At 28.7% G+C, this 20,932-nt stretch overlaps 1 protein-coding gene across 6 annotated transcripts in view; it reads left to right on the forward strand.

The window, feature by feature from the left end:
- The window catches only part of grh (grainy head), a 178,600-nt gene that overhangs the window by 137,073 nt on the left and 20,595 nt on the right, over nt 1–20,932 (forward strand). The gene's annotated exons all lie outside the window — the stretch shown is intronic.

The following is a 20,932-nucleotide window of genomic DNA, read 5'->3' on the forward strand; positions in this document are numbered from 1 at the left end:
ATTAAACTGTGTAATTTCCTTCATCTGAATCCAACTTTTTATCTTGAAAACGTAATAAAATATTGATTAATATTTTATTATTTACTAATTTTGATTACTAAATATTATGGAAATAATATATATTTAATATTATTCTGAACTATATTAAAATATTGCTTATTTATTATTTAAAAAACAATAATTTTTATTATTCGCTTCAAAATTTCTAGTATATTGCAGAAAAAAAATTACAATTAAGTGTACCTTTGTAGTTGTTTGACACTAATTTTATATGCATTAATAAATATCCGTAAGCCTTTTATAGCGCTAAAAAATTAAGCTTTAATTTTAAAGTTAATTATAGAAGAGTTCTAAAGTAAAAAATTGGATATATATTCACTTTATTTTTAATTTCGTAATAGATAAGAGATTTTTAGAGCGATTTTCTTAGTAATACGATAATTTTCTAACATAATAAAAATAGATATTAATTCAGTACTATAATTAATAATAAAATCGCGTGTTTCTCAACATTTAAAAGAGTATTAATGGCAATAATCGTAACTGAAAATATAATTGTGAAATGCATTTAACTTTTGTCAATAGTTATCGGTAAAACTGTAAAATATAGTTCTATTAAGAAAAATACATTAAGATTGAAGATAAAGAAAGACTCTATGTTGAAACATTATAAGTAGAAAAATGCTACACTATAATTAGAAAAGATATCCATTGATATACGCGATACAAATAAAAACTGAAATGGTACGAGAGGTAATCTATTTAAAATCCGGATAAAAATCTATGTGTGGTGTAATTTTGATTAAAACTAAGCTACTCTATTACCCAGCATTATTAAACTAATACTTGGGTAGTCTGCAATTAGCTCGAAAACTATTAGTATTTTAATTGAGAATATATATCAAGACTGGCCATTATTTTTCAAACCGGATGACTGCTAATAGGCCTTTTTTAACTCCTTCTTCTTTTTATCTTTCGGAATATTGAAAACCTAATTTATTGTTAATGTCTTGTTGGTTCGTTTCGTCGTTGCTAATCAGAAACAACAACGAAACCAAAAAAATGTCCAGAAAATTTATTTTAGTGACGCAGGAGAGTTTAGAATAAACGACAATCATTTTTAAATAAAAATAATGTTATTTAACACAGACGTGGTAAAATAATTTGTATGAAAATTTATACAAATTTACTTACACTGTTATGCGCAGCGTTTCAAATTTACATAAAATCTTTCGTTTTAATTCACAATAATAAAAGACGATACTTCGTATCGAAAGACGTAAAATTTTCTCTTTTTATTGCCACAACAATTTATATTATACATTACACATTATTAATAAAATTGCATAACAATATATGTGTGTCCTAACACTATACTCTTACATTTCTTGAAATTGTTTATATGGTTTTTTAAACAATAATATTTTGTCAATTTTTAATTTTCACACACTCACAAGGAAAATGGAACACAATAAACCCCGAAAATAATCTAATGAGGATAGCGACATATACTGCTAATTAAAATTAAAAAAAGGGGTTAAGGTTTATTCTTCTAAACAACATGAACGCTGTTGGATATATGGTCTCCAGGTCAGGTAGTGACCGGCTAGAGTATTCAATGGACAAGGGCCTAGAAAAGTTTTAATGGTCCGTTTTTATTTAACCTAGACAAGGGTTGTCCAAAAATTTTATACTCGCTCTCATATAAAACAAATAGTTTTCATTAAAACAACTGCACAAGAAATTATATATATTATGTATAATTATATATATATATATATATATATATATATATATATATATATATATATATATATATATATATTCGTCTTAATGGAGGTGTGTCGTCTTAATCTTCATAAATGTCTATTAGTTATCTCCTTTATATGCATCGCCATTATAAAATAATTTATATGTTACAACGCTCAAATATTTACGTGCATTTTTCCCATGTTTTTTTTATTAGCTATAAACGATTAACAGTTAGATGATTTGATGATCCTGTTCAGATAGCAGAATTTGTGATACAATCGGACAATTAAATGAAAGTTTTCGTAAATATAAATGTCATTGTAATTCATTAGTCTGTGTTATTTAATGTTTCATCTTTTATTGCTCTCGAGTTTTCTTTATTATTCTCGAATAAAAATTGATGTCTTTGTTTATAAGTCTATAACAAAATATCGAACTAAAGATTTATCTTTAGATATCTTAAATTGATTGGAACAAAAAGTTTGGTAGACGTATTCATTTTAGTTTTACATATAAATTACAATATTTACTCGCCAATTGATTTAGCAGGCCATTTATAATGAAAATATGTTATAACGTATAACTGATTAATATGTAAATAAAAGTTCGCGATATCTTGTGAAACCTGCTATTACATGTATTTTCTTTAGCAGTATTTTTCCGTTTTCATAGGAAAAAATACCATTTATTTTGCTAAGAAGCAGTAAAAAGACACCGATGCAGCTTTCACATTTTTTGCCAACAGTTCTCAAAGGATCTAACATTTGATGTAATTTTCAGTGCATGAAAGTATTTTTATTATTTATTGTGTAATGGAGACTTTACTTATTGGCCCATTCACATCTATTTATTTGTGGAAATATTTAATTGCCCGCAATTTTAGCCACCTCGATGGAAAAAAAAATCTATATATATATATATATATATATATATATATATATATATATATATATATATATATATGTATTGTTTATATGGTAGTCGTTATTATTGATTTTGTAATACATCGATTATTATTATCAGATAATAAAAATTTAAATTGCTATGAAAAACCAATGATAAATAACTACATTGTCATTTTATTATTAGTTGCCATTAATGGTTATTTGACGACTCTACCTTAATTAAATTGTATAATTTTTATCCCACTCTTTAACCTTAAAATATATATCTATTAAAAGACTGTTTGATATATTATTATTTACTAGTTATGATTACTAAATATTACGGAAATAGTTTATATTTAATATTATTCAAAATTGCTTTAATAATGGACAAATAAAAAAAATCGGACTAAACGACTCATAATTACACAGAGAAGTTATTTTCCATTTTTATTACCATTATTAGTTATCCAAATCTGATGAAAAACTATTTTATAATTATTATTTGATAATCTCGCATAGATACATTGATTAAAGTTGATAAATGATAAATGCATGTATGCCAGAATAACTATTTTTACTAAAACATCTGTGTCAATTTAAGTTTATTAAAAACAAATTGCACTGAACGGTGTGTTGGTATGTTCGTATTTATCGTTATTTTGAAAACAGGTCTGTTAATTATTCGATATAATTATGGGAATCAAATCTGTCGCTGTATAACTGTGAAAAGGAAATGCCCATGTATTGAATATCTCTTATACATTGTAATTACGACGCTCTAAGACATAGATATCTTCACCAGTATTGATAAACAGTTTGAAATAATTAAATTTGGTTCGATTCTATGCATTTAGCCTAATTAAGATGAAAATATAATCAACTGGAATATCATATTATAATAAATTTAAATGAGTTGCGTCTTATAATCATCAGCATGATCGATCGATTTTAGAAACACTCTTAATTTATTTCCCACAAAGCCGTTTCACGCTCATAAAAATTTGAAATGAAAACTGGACAAATATCATAACGTAATCATGTTAAATTAAACGTAACTTAAATTGAAATCTTGATAAAACCAAAATAATATTATACGATGTAAATTCTTGTATGATACCGAGGGAATGTCTTGAAAAATGAGCGAAATATTTCCATGGATTATAGCTGGCACACCCTTATAAACGATTGGTTAGTTTCAAGCATATTTTTAAAGAAAGTAGAAATCCTAACGATCTTTTAATTAGTTTACTTCAGCGATATGATACAGTAATTTATTGACAAGTTCGGAAATATATTTTTGAAAAATGTTAAGTTGTTCGAAAACACCTAAATTGATGATGCAATAGACCTAAATCGATTTTACAAATTTGTTTAAATCTATAGAAAGCGCTAAAATATATTAATTACTATATAATGAAATGTATAACATGAATAAATATTGTTTTTGTGAAAGTCTACATCACCAAAAATTAGGACATTCTCTATATATTAGTAGAATCTACATATATAATTAATCTAATTTTAAGGCCGATCCATTTTCCATTTTTTGCGTTCAGAATAATAATTGCTTGGCGCTAAATTTGACAAATAAGTTCTATACGAAAGCATTTCATATCCCAAGTCAAATGATTGTCATTTTAGCTATCTCTGGTACATTTTGAATCTAAAAACACAATGCTTGCTGTATTATTTACTATCTGGTGTACTTATTAGCAATTATAAGCACTTGCTGCACCTATCGTGCAGAAAGCTTCCTTATATCAAAATAAGTTGTGAAATATACAGCACTCGTACATTTGAGATACCAAGATTCCTAAAAAGTATATTCACTTTCACTCTCCAATAATTCATCGTGAATCTTTGACAAGCTGGATGATATTGATCTAAGATGCTTGTACAGTGACGTTTGAATTCATTTGTCTAAGATATAATCCTCTTTACGAAAAATATCACTTTCTAAAACTAACAGAGGTATCTCTAAACTATTCCAGATAATTTGATTGTACCCCTCATATTATGTAAACTGTTTTTGTTTGTGATTTTAACAAGATCAAAAATTTACATTTTCTATTAATCGTAAATTGGTAAAATTAGAAAAAATATATGTTCTACTAAATTCTGTATGAGATTCAACGTAAATTTTCGTCAATCTTGTATATTTACATCCAATTGGCAGTATTCATCTCCCGTCTGTATACACCAATTTTAGACCACTAAATATTTAAATGTATTTTTTTTCATGATAATAATTTGTTCTAATTTTTACTTGTTATTTACGATGTCAATTTTGTAGAGGTGTCTTCACCATAAGGATGTCGGCCACAAATAAAAATATGTATTATTATAGAATCTAAATAGAAAAATAAATATAGATATTTCAAAAAATATCGATATACTGACTTCGATATTTTTAAAAAATATCCATTCTCTTATATCGATATTTTTTCACTCAGTTTTGCAAGCAACATTGACGACGGTGGAGGAGAAACCTCAATCTATACTCCACCTCAAAAGGCCTAGGTTTTAATATCGATCTTTTTCCGCTCCAATCCTAATTTTCTCCAAAAAAATCTCAATAAGTGTTTGATACTCTATTTCAAAAACCCTAGAAGCCGACTTGGTTGACGCAGAGGTAAAGGCGACAGGACGGTCCTCCTGCCGTTGCGATAGTCCTGGATTCAAATCCGGCGGGGGCATGGTCGTAAATGTTTACGACTGTCCTTAGGGAAGAGTGCAACAAGTCCGACAAGGAAAATGATCCCAGTTACGCCAGTAACCAAGCCGGATAAGATCGAATGTCTTCTGGGATGATCTTCAAGTTGGTCACTCGCCAATCGGTAGGACCGTAGTTCGGAGCCTACGTCAAACAATAGGTCCAAACCTTAGTTGGCAAAAGGAGACTAAAATATTTTAAAGAAAACCTAGGTTTCAATATCGAGATTTTCTCCCGAAAACAGTTGTCAACGGGGGAAAACAATCTGAAATTTAAACCCGACTACTTTAAGACTATCGATGTTTTTTGACAATATATCGGAAACAACATATCGCTTAAAATATCGACATATTTATATTTTTTCAGCATACTTACCTTATCATTAAAACTATCACTAGTAATGAAAGATCTTGACCGAATCGATCAACCTTAAGTTGATACTCTATTGTTCATTGTTTTATCAAGAAATATATATTACGTAATATAAACACACCATAATTTAAAAAAATTATTAGCTTATAATATTAAATATTGATGTGTTAAAATAAACAATACTATTTCACTTTCTAAAGCGGACAAAACATATCTACTGTAGAATGAGAAATATATAAGGCCAGAAGCATACGTGTATTGTCGATTTCATTTCTAAAAAGTTCGCATGTCGTGGTATGGGTTTCGAAAGATCTATGGACATTTTAGCATGACCAAAACAAATTTGATTAGTAAAACCGGCAACACCAGTTCATACAATAAAGAACCACTAGTGATTTGATAACAATATATATATGTAGCATTGGGAGAGAGAAATCCTTATAAGGATATTTGATTTTATTTTGAGAACCGGTATTAGTTCGACGCTACTATTATTCGCTACGCTTTCAGACGCTTAAATTATACGATCGGTAACATAAAAGTAAGATTTGTTTGTTATCGCTTATTAATTCAGACCGTACTATAGAAAATGTTATACAATTATTTTTAATGCTTTGCCAACCCTGCTTTTTATATACAATAGGATTGTCCAGTAGTATTGGCCTTGTTGCTCTTTTCTCTAACGTTTTTTTTTCCAAATCTTAATCCTGTATTTTTATTCCAATTTTATTTATTAATCTTATTAATTAAACTTTTTCTCTCTTTTTATATTAACATCCCTAAGTTATTTTTGTGTTTCAATGGCAATTCTCTCCAGCAACAATATGATTTAAAATCCTAATAAATGGTCTTTATTGGTTTGTCAATAGACATGTTCGAATCAAACATAGACCGTGTTATTTATAAATCACTAATACGAGGGTCACTATTTATATTTCGGGAATAGAAAAAAAAAACAAATAGATAAGCTGCGAATATATTTGTATTGTTTTTCAAAGTACTCGTCACGATGATCGATACACTTTTGCATACGCTTAAACGAATTTTCAAAGCATTTATTAAATTCCGAATGAGGTATTTTCAAAACATGATTTTTGAACGCTTCAATAGCTTCTTCGGGCGATGAAAATCGTTGACCACGCAGTTTATTCATCACGGATGGGTACAAAAAGAAGCCATTGAGTGCCAAATCAGGGCTGTACGGCGGATGACCCATCAATTCGATGTTTTGAGTGCTCAAATAGTCTCTTGTTTGAGCCGATGTGTGAGAGCTCGCATTGTCATGATGAAGAACAATCCTGCGTTTCTTGTTTGTTTTATTTATGTCACCAAAGACTTCTGGCAAACAAATGGTTGTGTACCAATCAGAATTTACTGTTCTACGGTCCTCTAGAGGTACCGTTGCAATATGACCAGCTTTCCCGAAGAAACAGGCCACCATTTTCTTTGAAGTGCTTCGTGCGCAAACAACTTTTGTTTGATTTGGTTCATCTTGGAACACCCATACAGTCGACCGCTGCTATATCCATAATTCGTCACTTGTCACGATTTTGTAAACGTCTTTCGAGGTACAGCGATTAAACTTCTTAAGCATTTCTTTGAACCAATCGGCGCGAGCCTTTTTTGAGCGATTGTCAAATTGTGTGGGATCCAACGCGAACATAACTTTCGCACAGCTAAGTGTTCATGTAAAACCGCATATATGCTGGTGGAACTAATGCTTAGATGTGCTTCATCCTCACAGTAGGTGACATGACTATCTTGCTTAATCATTTCGCACACAGCATCGATGTTTTCCGGCCCAACAGCCGAGTTTGGACAACCTTCATGAAACTCTTCGGACAGCGAACTGCGAACGACCACGATTGAATTCACTAGACCAGCGATACACGGTGGTTTTTAATGGAGCTTCATCGCCAAAAGTTAAATTAAGTTGATTGATGCACTTTTGTTGTGATAATCCCCGTCGAAAATCGTAAAAAATCATCATTTTTTACCGAGACGATAGATAAAATAACAACGTATATAAAACAAACAAATAGCGCCCGTGCTACAAAATGTTCGGGGTACGTATATGGGCAAGTTTATACGTATAAATGTCAAAGGTTTGGAATGGAACCGTCACATGGACTCACATGACAATAGTGTTGCCAATTCCCGAAATATAAATAATGACCCTGGTATGACATGTAATATAGAAAATTCTCCTCTGATATTTTTTAAAAAAATATTTATTACGTTGTTACTAGTCGTTGTTCGTATTTTGGTGTTATTCAAGAGTTGCAATACTTCATTATTAACATGAAAATGGATCTCTCCTCATGTCTTTTTGCATTTGTCTTAATTTTCTGAGTGACAGTCAGTATCTGAAGGTCTAGGTGTAAGTAATCAGTTCTATAGTATCTGGATGCACTTATTATGCTTCTTAGGACATTATTCTAGAAAGCTTGTATTATGTTTACATTGCTTTTCGCGAAATTTCCACTTAATTAAATTCTATAGGTCCATGTAGGTTTTAATAATTGCTTGTAAACTAATAATTTATTATGTACTGATAATTCCCTCCAATTCTATCCTTTTTTTTATAGTATGTTCCTTCCAAGTTTTCCATTAAGAATAATTCCGGAACACTTAGCGTTGTTACTAAATTGAAATATAGTATTATTTATTATTATTGGTGATTCATTTATTTTGCTTAATTGTTATTTTCCAAGTTTTGAACCAATTACTTATATTGTCGCTGGCCTGTTGTAATTATCGGATTGCTTCTTCGCTATTGTAAGTCCAAAAAATTAAGTGAGGTAATACTAATAACCTAATATTTCAGAATCAGATTTTGTTAATAGTCTGAAAATAAAAAAATTAAAAGTAGTCAATAAAAAATGTTCCTTCAAAAGTGGCTTTTTAAAATTAATTTTTAACTCAATCAATTTCAAATTGATGCTTCTTATTCACTTATATATTATTTTTGGTTATATGACAATTTGATGGTCATCACAATGATATAGCACAATTAATTTCATGTCATTATATAAATTAACATAACCTTCAAAATTTAATGCTAAATAATTATAACTAAATCTTCTGTGCGGCCATGAAACATCAATGTCGTTTCTATTATATTCTTAGTAACATAAGTAATGAAGATTGCTGCATTATGCTTTATATCATTTCTTAGATTCAATAAATGAGACAAGTCCATTAAATATTTGCGTTATTAAGCTTAAGTTAACTAAGCAACATCTAATTTAGTAGACGACAACTAAACGATTTCTACCGAGTGTTAAAACACGAAAATGAAACAAACTATATATAATCCATTCTATAAATATGAATAAACATACAAGGTAATTTATTTAGTTGAAAAAATAAGTGTACCCTATATCTAACGGGAGAAAAACAATGCTAGTCATACATCAACGACTGCAAATAAATAAATATTGCAATTAACGTACAATATTCATTCATTGCCATATCAGAAACAAGAATTTGTACCTCCCGAGGCAATAAAACAAATCTAAATCAAAATTTGCCATTTTCGCTGCAATGTTTCACATGGTTAGCTTTAATTATTCGTAATATCCTTAACTTGCCTAAAGATATACTATTTTATCCTACCGTATTTCAATGAACGAGTGCTATAAAGTAGTTTTATACGACTACAGTGAACCCATAAGCTTTACTGATACTGATATACTCATTGAGGAAACATTTATTCGTACAGAACAACGATATTTTCAGATTGTTAAGATTGAGATATTGAAAAAGACCATTTTCTTGCCTTATCTTTTGTATATATAAGATATAATAGAATTACAAATTATATACTGTATTTCCAATAGATTTCTACATGATAATATATACTTTTAAGGTTGAGATACTTTTAATTTGTTATATTTCGTCGTATAACAATATTTTCAATATGTTATTTGATATATTTGCTTCTATTCTGATCATTTTACTTTAAAAATGTATTTATTGAGAAAAATTGATAACATTATTATTAGTAACTTTGTATGCCAACATGAAGATACAGTATTGAAAGAACGTTGTTGGCTTAGCAGTTATCCAATCATCGATCCATTTTAGCACTTCTTCAGCATTTCGAAACCATGTAACTGCACTGGAAATCAGAAGGCCTTATGTCCGGTGAGTACACTGGGTGTAGCACAACTTCCCTTTCGAGCTAGTATCCTTGCAATGTTTGATCGAATGTTACCATGCAAGAGGATGACTTTGTATTTATTACTCGCTATCGCTCACAGCAAGGCTTTATGACAATGAATATTCCGCTTTGATGTGAATGTGGATGGCTCTCCATGACTTTTTGCGCTTGAGATTGTTGTTGTAGATTCACTTTTCATCATTCACCAGTCACAATCCAATACAGAAAACGTTTTTTACCTGGCAAGCAATGAAACCGCGAAGTTAAAACTGTTCGAAATAGCAAATTTAATCAACTTGTATGGTGGTCATCTTTCTCATGGCATCTAAACGTCTAAAAAACAGCTTTAGATCGATTATTTCGATGTATGAGCTTGCATTTTATCAGATCGGATCATTTTTTTAATGCATTTAAATAGCCAGTTCTAAAGCATCAAAATAAATATTAAGTTTTATCGATGAATCATATAACCCTTAAATTTCCAAAAGATCGGATTTCTTTGAATTAGTCAGAAAAAATTGATAAATAATAAAAATGACAGCGCTATAACATAAATATAATTACGACATCTATTGTGAATCCCTCAGAATAAATTCACGGTTTTAGTCGTTTAACGTTTAGTCGTATTTATTATAATCGAAAATTTAATGACTTTTACACACGAGGAGAAATAAAAAATGTCGAACAATTTTAAATATACGCTCGTTAATTTCGAATGTTTCGAATGAAGTAGTGGAAATTCATTCAACAGTTAATATAGATTCGTACATTTACTTGTATTTTATACTTTGGACGTGTGTTATTTGTATCATGCTAATAAGAAACATTACCGAATACAAATAAGGCTCACGGGAAATAATGTTATTCAATGAGTACTTTTATATGAAACCGATATTATTTATGTACACTCAACAGGACATAAAATAATAAATAAATTGAAACGCTCAAATATATATGGAAAAATCCATTGACCTAATAATACAAAATAATTTGAAAAATCGTTATTGTTAAGTGCATTTATGAGCTATAGCGGTCTGAAATTGTGTAATAAGTTAATTGTAAGCACAAATGCTTCATGATTTTTAAACAGTCTGACAATAATGATTGCAAAATGAAACGATATAATTATATAGTTGATTCTAAGTATGGAGAATATTTATTTAAAATGACAGTATCACAGATATTACTAAAAACACCAAATCTATTTCATAACAGAAAAATGCAGAAACACCTCTTGCTTTATAACTACTTAATTCGCTATAATATTTAAACAAATTGCCTGTTACTCTAACGATTATTAATGTATACCATTTGATTTTTTTTACTTTAAAAACGTACATGTTCTAGTTGCCGATTGGTTTTAAAAGCTTTTCATCATATTATTTAAATATACGATAGTGTAAAAATAACTAGTCAATTTGAATAATGGGAAATCTAAGATTTACGCCATCTATATGTAGATTTTATTATTCCGTAGTTGGTTTAAAACGCTATAAAAAATTCGTGACCAAAATACATCCATTTATCAAATTGGAGATTTTTATTCCCAAAAAAAGGCTTATAGGTAACACTGTAAGATTTTCTACCTGAAATTTTACAACACATGCAATGTGACACCTTCCATTTTTTTTTTGGTCTCCACAAAATATATGAACGGTGAAAATTTTAAATTCTAATTTACATTCTCAGGTCATTTACAGGGTGTTTACAATTTTACAATTAAAATATTTATTATGTATATACAATACAATTTTTAAAATACAATCTCAGAATGTATTTTGCAATTAGGGAACATGCAATAAATCATTTAAATTCATATTGTTATAATTAATTAAATTTTATTAATCTAATAAAAACGTACGGTCACGAATTTATCAAATTTAGGATAAAATAGAAAATCCTAAATTATTTTCTTAGTTTATATATATATATATATATATATATATATATATATATATATATATATATATATATATATATATAAAAGAAACCTGAACCTCTACGATGTGTCTCCGATAAAATATTCATTTACACATGACAAAATAATTATTTATGAATTTTTGACTTGGTCAGATAGAGATTAATCTTAGGCCAAGCTATTTTTTTTCCATTGAGTAGAAACAGTTAGGTGATATTCTCTCTAGAGAACCAATTTAAAATAATTAGAGAGGAATAACAGATTTTATAATCATCGGGAACTAATAGAAGATTGATTTTTTTTTCATTAAAGATGGTGTTTAAAATAAAACGGTAAATAATGATTTTAAGTTTAATTATGAAATTGGGAAGATGAAACAACATAAATCAAAACTTATTTTCTTACGTCGGTTTCATTCTTTATTTCAACTTTGATATTTTACCGATTTTATTCATTAAAAATAATTACTCTAATATATATATTTATTGATGCCTTGAATAAGTTCTCACTGGTTTTTATGTGTGAAAATTACGCTATAAAAATGTTATCACCAAGTACTACTTTTTATGCAGGAAATACTTTGCTACCTGTTTTGAAATATCATGTAGGTTAGGAAGATATTATATCGGAAAGTAATATGTCTGGTGGATACATCAAGTCTACGGCCTTCTAGTGTATTCAAATATGTTTTCAGAGGTTTTGTAAGATGAAAAATAGCTACTTTCCTTCTCTCTCTGTATAAACTTAACGATAACTATTCCTAGTATTATTCCAAGATGCCGTAGCTTCTAATCAAAATACCGTTAATCCTTTTCCGGTTTTTGTCTTTGAACATTTTTACCAGATTATTTTCCATCTTCATCATTATTGCAATAGCTCCATAGAATCCATAAAATAATTCTTAGTAACAACTTCAGCCATGACAATAGTACAATAGTATAGCTATAGTACAAGAATCAATAACAATTCCTTAATCTCCAGTCTTGGATACTACCAATTTTGAAGTATAGCAGAGGTTTACGCTCAGTTATATCGAAAAGGGACATGTTTGGTGGATACGGCAAGTTTTACAATATATTGTATTCAATTAGGTTCCCGATTTTTCGCTTTTGCGCTTTTTTCGCGTACCAGATAGTTTTTCATCTTTTTTTTGTTGTATTTAAATTTTTTCATCTTTAACGTTTTTAGTAATTCTTATTAAAGCATCCAAATAACCAAATAATTTTTTACTATAAAACAAATTACCTTGTCGTAGTATACTGTAGTTTTAAATTCATATCAACATATATATATATATATATATATATATATATATATATATATATATATATATATATAAAAGGCAATATAATTAAGCATTTAAATTTTATGTATTTTAAGTCGTAGTCTTATTAAGAAGATTGATTCTTCTTATCTTATAAGGACATTTTCTTGTAAGTTTTGTAAAAGTGTCTGGGTTTATCGATGATTTGCTTGGCTAAAAGTCATGCATTATACATCGTGTAGCTAATTTTGAGTCATATTAATTACAACTAATGGGTAAATTATTCGAAAACGGTTTGAGCTACATTTAATCATAGTATTTTACGTTTATATTTATTCTATTTTGATGAGTTGTCATTAAAAATATGTTTTGAACGTGAAGAGACAGAGAGAGAAAGAGAGAAAAAAACACCGTAATCTAAGTCTTAATTACCATATTATTATTCATAAAATCGATATTTTAATAATCTAAAAGGACGCGAACCATTAAAATTCTATTAAATTCAAGGGAAAAACCGCGAAGTCGTACAAAATTGTCGTTAGAAATAAAATGTAAATACGTTCCTATTATGACGGAATAAGTGGGGCCAACACCTAAAAATTTCCATTTAAATTAACATATATATTTATGGAAACCCAATATATCAATTTAGCTAACTTAAATTAGATCAGTTGACATTTAAATGACCCTAAGATTCTATAGAATGTCTCTTAGATATATTAGCGAAAGTTTTAATATGTTTTCGTATGAGAAATAGCCACGCTATATAACGAAATAAATTTCGATTTAAAATTAAAACTCACCACACCCTAACTATTAAAAAATACAAGCTTTGACGATTAAGTTTTTTTTTCTTCCGTCTAGGAAATTGTTATCTTTTATCCAGAACAATGTTATCGTTTTGATTGTATTCGCTACTGATTTTTCTTTTGTTCTTCTTTCGAAGACCGACATTATTATTATTCAATGCTTATGTCATAACATAATTTTGTTGGAAAATATTCAAATCTACGATTTGGTATTTTGTTTTTCGTAAAATAACGAGAAACAACTAAATAAAATTGTATTTATAATCTTACCACTCCCTAAGCTATTAAGACATGCATTCTCTGGTTTTCTTAGAAATCTCAGGCTTCAGTTGTATTTTCGAATATTCCCAATTTTTATTTGACTGCATAATAACACTCACACCGAAACAGCCGATGTCAATAAACGTTTTTTATTTCATTTTGCCTAATATGTGAACTTTATAACTTGATGTCTACACGTGTAAAGGAAAACTTTACAAGGTTATAGGCACAATAAATATCTAAACAACGTTTAACATCAATATTTTTTTGTGTATTTGTTCCTTATTTATGATTATTAATTAAGTATTGGGAATTTTTTTTACACGTATATATGTTAATAAACTCGTTCTTAATTTATTTTAAAATTGAAGATGGTTAATAGTATAATCAGAATACCTTAGTAAACTAGATAATTGCGAGATAGAAGAAACAGATATAATGATGATCAGAAAATGGGCTGGTAACAAGTTCATTGAATGTATAACATAATTTGCGGATATTCTGACATCCCGTATGCATACCTGGCTGTCATTAAGTCATCAAAATCTGAAAAACTACAAAAGATGCAACTGATATGCGTACATAATATGATTGATATATTAAAGTGCGTTGAAGGGTAAGAGAAGTTCTTACCTGTCGAAGCTGCGCGGACCAAAAAGGGTCCATAAGCACATGCGAGAGGATCTCGTAACCCTTTTGTTAAGGCACAAGAGAAATTGTCTCTACGACAGTACACTTTATGTGTGTGTTCGTTTCGTCTTGTTGAGCATATTACGTTTTGACACCGTTGGAATATCTTTTTATTCGCGCCAATGCCCTATCTCAAAAACGGTTAACAAGTGGCATGGATCTCTTTTACTTTATGCAAAATCAGAATCAGTTTTTTATATATAAAGAAAAAAATCTCTTTTTTTTCTTCATTATAACTTTGATGCGTCGAAATATTGCTTATTCGTATTTTACAAGAAAATTTTCTTCTTAACAAGTTGCATGGAACTCTTTTACTTCATGTTAAATTAGAACCAATATTTATACATATACAATCATTGGATTTTGGATTTTTCTATGTTTTTCCTACGTTACACACTTATTTTCTTCTATTTCTTATGAAAAAACTAACCTTTACCAGTTAGAGTATCTACAACAACTCATAATAAATACTAATAATAAAACTAACAGTTATTGAAATAATGAATAACACTAATATATATAATAATCAATGAAAAAAATATTAATTCAAATAGAGAATGAGAGTATTTTGTGAATCGTAGAGTTTAAAATATTAAAAAACCATTAATGAACAAATAAACTAATTTAGTACTGTACGGTAAATTGACGAAAGAAAGATCCGTGGATAATTTAAAATAAAACTAAATTCTATTAACAGAACTATTAACTAATTTTTACTTAAAATGAAAACTACTTTTCAAATACTTTAACATTTAGGAAAGAGCTACAGGTCCTTTAACCAAGCTACAAGATTTTTTTACTTGAAATATAATGCACATGAAAGAGAGGAAAAACTGAAATACTCAAGGATAAAATGCGGTTTTTTTGCGACCGAAGGCTTAGTTTTGCCGATTCTTAATATCGATTTGTAAGCTTGAAATATTTCAAATATAATACTTATGGCAAATTGAGAAATATATCACAGTGGTCTGTATACATTAATCGATATGTGAGCGAATTGCTTACAAAGTTCTGTTGCAATATCGACCTTTTCGATGGAAAGCGCAACTATCAACCCCATGGACATGGATAAAAACCATAAGATGTATCCTATGCAATCTGAGAAGCAGAGAGGTCCTGCGACCAGATACTAAGGATTAGAGATGGTGATGACGCTGAGTTACCTTGAATGCCATGTAAATATAAATATATTTTTTTATCTATTCTTAACATAATTGGAAGCAGTTGAAGCTATCCCACTACAAAGCAACCATATTTGAAAAGAACTTTAAAATCTTGTATGGTTGGTACAGTGGTCAGTGCGACGGTCCTCCTACTGTTACGATAATCGTGGGTTCAAATCCTAGAGGGACATGGTAGTAAATTTATATTTGTGATTGTTTATGATTGTGACTACCCAAAAGGCAAGAGTGCAAAATCCGAAAAGGAAAATAATCTCAGTTACACCAGTAACCAGGCTGGCTAAGACCGAATGTCTTCTGAGATGATTTCTAAGTTCGTTTACTCCCCATTCGGTAGGCTTAATTCCGAAGACCGTAGTTCGAAACCTACGTTAAACAGTAGTAATCCAAATAAACTCTAGTTAGTAGTAAAAAAGAAGACTTTAAAATCTAACAAAAAAAAAACAACTTGAAAATTACATTTTAGTTAAATTAGAATAAAATAAACAAGTGTTAATTAGTTAACAATAAGTTAGTATTTAGTAACTGTCAATACAAAATGGCGGTATACCGTTGAACGTTCTCTCATCTGTACAAAAACATCAATAATGAGTGACAAGATAAAAACTGTTGGTTATCTTTTTATTTATGTTTTCCAATTAAAAAGGCCATTTCTCGTGGCATTTTAATCCGTTTGAAAAAGCTTTAATTGTATCTAATTAATTTAACCAAAGACAAACATGTAGTTGAAAATCGAGTTGAACTAAGGCATCAGAAAAAAATATATCGAGAAACATCTGTGTACATGAACGGATAATGCTAAATGCAGCTTTCTCTATTAAAAATCTTGATTATGTCTGGTACGACTAGCGACACGTACTGAATATATTTACTTTAGAGTTGTATCAAATTTTCAAATGTGCACTTACGACCACATTCCTATATATCATGAAGCGAAGAATGAAATAGTCTTGAGAAGGAAAAAAACCGACCATATAACACCTCGCGCATATTTCTGTTTATAAAATTAATTACCGATGATAAATTCGACTTGTTATTTAGAGACTAACAGAACAAGAATTTCTAAATAAATATCTTAGATTTATAGTCGAATTTACATATCTCTTACCGATTTATCAATGGTGCTTTTTTTTTCTTTAATCATAATTCTTTACAGCAACAGTTAAAAAGAAATATAGGCTTAGTAGATTCAAATAATTGCTTTCAGGTAAGACGGCGTATATAATCTTAAATTTAGGATGTGGTTCAATATATTGCCTTCAAAGCGGTTGTTACCATTAATTCGAATTGGAATAATAGGTTTCTTTAATGCATTGTCCGTTCATATATCAATAATTATGATAACTCATACAAACAGGTTTTATTTCTTATGTTGAAATTTTTCAATTCGTTATAAAAATTAAATAACGGCATTAAGTATTGAAATCGAATTAACTTAAGAGTTTTTTAAAGATTCTCAATTATTGAATACTTGTTGTTGTTAAGCAGTGATGTTACTTCAACATCTTCCTCAATATCCTATTCTCAACCACAAATATTTGTATAGAAGTACTTTGCTCTAAAACAAGTTTGATATGTATTGAAAATTGAAAATGAGCTAGGAGTCGCTAAAATAGATTGATGGAAAAATAATTCCGTTATTGTAGAACTTCTGCGATTGCTAGGCGAAAAATGATTTCCATATTAAAAGAGCGTCATTAAAAGAGCCTTGCCCATCGATTAATTGTAATCGATTGCGTACTTAATTCTCATTAGTTGTTGAGAGTAGACGGGCATATTAATAACAGGGCCAGGTCCTAACAGCTTTTGATGAACAATTCCTTTCTATTCACATCAAACACTTCCTTGGCGTCAATGAAGTCTTTACGACATTTTGTGAAGCTTCTCTGGGCTTACGCCGCAATTATTTCGCCACATTATAGTCGTATATCGTCGATTTCGTCTCGTTTCAAATGGACCAAGTTTGTCCATTAAAATATTCACTATTATTTCATGTGAGACCTAATTATTGAGTTTCTCTTAATATCCATTGGTTTAGTAAACAAATCACAAACTTATACTATATAGAATACTCTATGAGCTGTTACCTATCAGACCCGCTATAGTATGGCTTCATTAAATAGATATTACTGGAAGTATGCAACTTTAAAGCCATCTGTTACTACCCAACTGTATAGTTTGAGATTGTATTCCCTAAGTTTTCTTACATATCACGACAATTTAAATATATTTAAAAATTTTTAAAAAGCATTATATAAACTAACGGTGAAAAATATGATTTTTTTGGTTGCCAACTCCAGCAATCAAAAAACAACACTATATAATATTCACTATACCATAAATACTATCATTAAAATTAATGTATATTTTTCAGTGGCGGGTAAAACGAAAGGGTAGAGATTCTCAAGGGTTAAAAAGACATTATTCCTAATCGATCACTGTCAAACGCATGGAAATTCTTAAACACACACACCATTTTAAATATTCCTTGTCACGTCCGAGCTTTCGGGAGAAAAAATCACACGCAATTTATTAAAACATTTTTTTTACCGTCAGAAAATAAATTGCAAAATTATATACGACAGTTCATTTTTATGTTCTTACTATAACGTACTCTTTAATGTTTTTAGGTGATTATTATGGTTCAGAAACTACAAACCGTTAAAAAAAAAGATTCCATACGAGAGAGTTGCGTAATAACTTAATAATTTTTTTTTCAGAAAAAAAATCTAGACCAAGTGTTTTGCAGGTTTTATTGGCGGTTTCACATAATAAAAAGCATTTAAAATCGTTGTGCAAAAAAAGAAACATTATAATGTCCGTATTTTACAGTTTGTAAGTAGACATCGTTTAAAATAACCAACTGTATATGTAATAAACACGGATTTTTATATTAAAATAAGATAACGCGTCTAATAAAACTGAAACCGAAAATAAAATTTTGATTAATTTTGTTGTTAAATATACCTAATAGTATATGACTTATCCGGGTATATTAATATATCCAACTAGTAACAGTTGAATCGTTGCAGATTAATATTAAATGTTTACCATATAATTATTATATCAAAGTAAACACTACTCTACTACTCTGCAGAGAACTTTTGAATGAAGTTAATAAACAAGTTTGACTACATTAATCTTTATGAATGAATCAGGTTCTGCTGTACCTTATTTAAACTGGTAAAGAGACACACTTTTTTTATACGACTAAAAAGCCGATTGAGAAATTCATTCTTTATATTAAACGTTCCTACATAACTTATAACTGTTTAATACGGAGTAGTATTGAGAAAATACATAATTAAAATTACGTACAGTATTGAGTGTAATAAATTTTAATAGATAGAGAATTGAACTACAATATTACTTAAACTAAATAAATTGCGATGCTTTTTTTTCGTAGTAATAAAAACATGTTATTCAAATACATAACATATTAATAAATTGTATATTCTATCGAATCGAACGTATATATTACTCTATAGGTTCATTTCGATATATTAATATATTCAAATATATTGTTAAATGAACATAATACTCACATAAAAGCAATTATAATAGTAGAAACAGTTTAAGTGATAAGATAATTAGTAATTCTAACTTTTTCTGATAACATAAATTCCGAATTTTAATAAAATTGGTACTGAGACTTAAAGTTTTTTTTCGGTAAATTCGGTGTCTATCTCAATTAATAATAGTAATAAAAAAGCTTGAATATGAGAATCTTTTGCAATATATCTTTAATTGATTTAGCAATATTTGAAAACCTTGAAATTAATTTTTGCAATAGAACCATACCATCAATATGTGTTTTTGATATACTCAAAACGTTTTTTCTTTTAATGATCGAAGCCGTTCAAACTTATATACTTTGTGGAGTCTAATTGTGTATTAAAACATTTCTCTAAATATCTTCCATGCCTCTTTCTATCAAATCGTGTTAATCAAATACATTATTCTTCTCTCTGAATCATTCCCATGAGTCATATTAACAATTCATAAACTTTAATATAAATTACTTAATTGGCATTTCAGAGTAACTTCTCCAGATTGTATTTGTGAACTAACTCAATATTAGTAAACCCAAAAACTCATTAGAAAACATTTACAATTAAATACCACACATCATAATAAAAGAATATTGTTAAAATGTATGGTAATATATTGTGTTATATATTGTTCCACCAAACACATAACCTAATTTGTTCAGTCAAATTCCACAAAATGACTTTTGTTACTTCGCTTCATATTTCTTTCGTAAATCTTAAACATTATTTTTATTTTTTTGGAATGCTTCCATGCATCATAAACTTTTGCATACTTAATTTCTCTATGAAATTGCATAATATTTCATTGATTCACTAGAAAAAGGTGTTTTAATTCTAATTTTAACAGGCCGTGTTGGTAAGGATATTGACTACAAATAATTTACAATTAAATACCATCCGATAGAAAAAAATTGTTAAAATATATGACCATAAAGATCAACTATATCATAATGCTTTTCAAAGATAAAACCAAGTAGTTTAGTTTCATACTAAGTTACTAGACCTAATTTATTTTCTGCTTTCTTTGATTTAATACAATTTGCTTATAGGAAATTATAACTAAATTGACTCAATATTAACCTTTTCTATAAAAGTTGAAAAATAAAAGAAAAGAAATATACATGGAGTATGGAGTATAATTTATTTATTAGTTTGAAAATGATTGTAAAGCTCCTGCACTGAAGAATTTTGAGATTATATTCCCTTATATATATAGATAATACGTCCATTATTAAAATGAATTTTAAATGCAAATATGCTAACTAAGCGATTTATCATCATTTTATGCAATATGGCAGCACGGAAAATTACTCTTTAAAATGTATTCATTAGGCTTCTGACTTTCTGAACATTAAAATACTATTTTCTT

This window comes from Rhynchophorus ferrugineus, unplaced genomic scaffold (assembly GCF_030347505.1).
Source record: "Rhynchophorus ferrugineus isolate W39M unplaced genomic scaffold, kcgeb_rfMv2 rfM5, whole genome shotgun sequence".
NCBI classification, from domain to species: Eukaryota; Metazoa; Arthropoda; class Insecta; order Coleoptera; family Curculionidae; genus Rhynchophorus; species Rhynchophorus ferrugineus.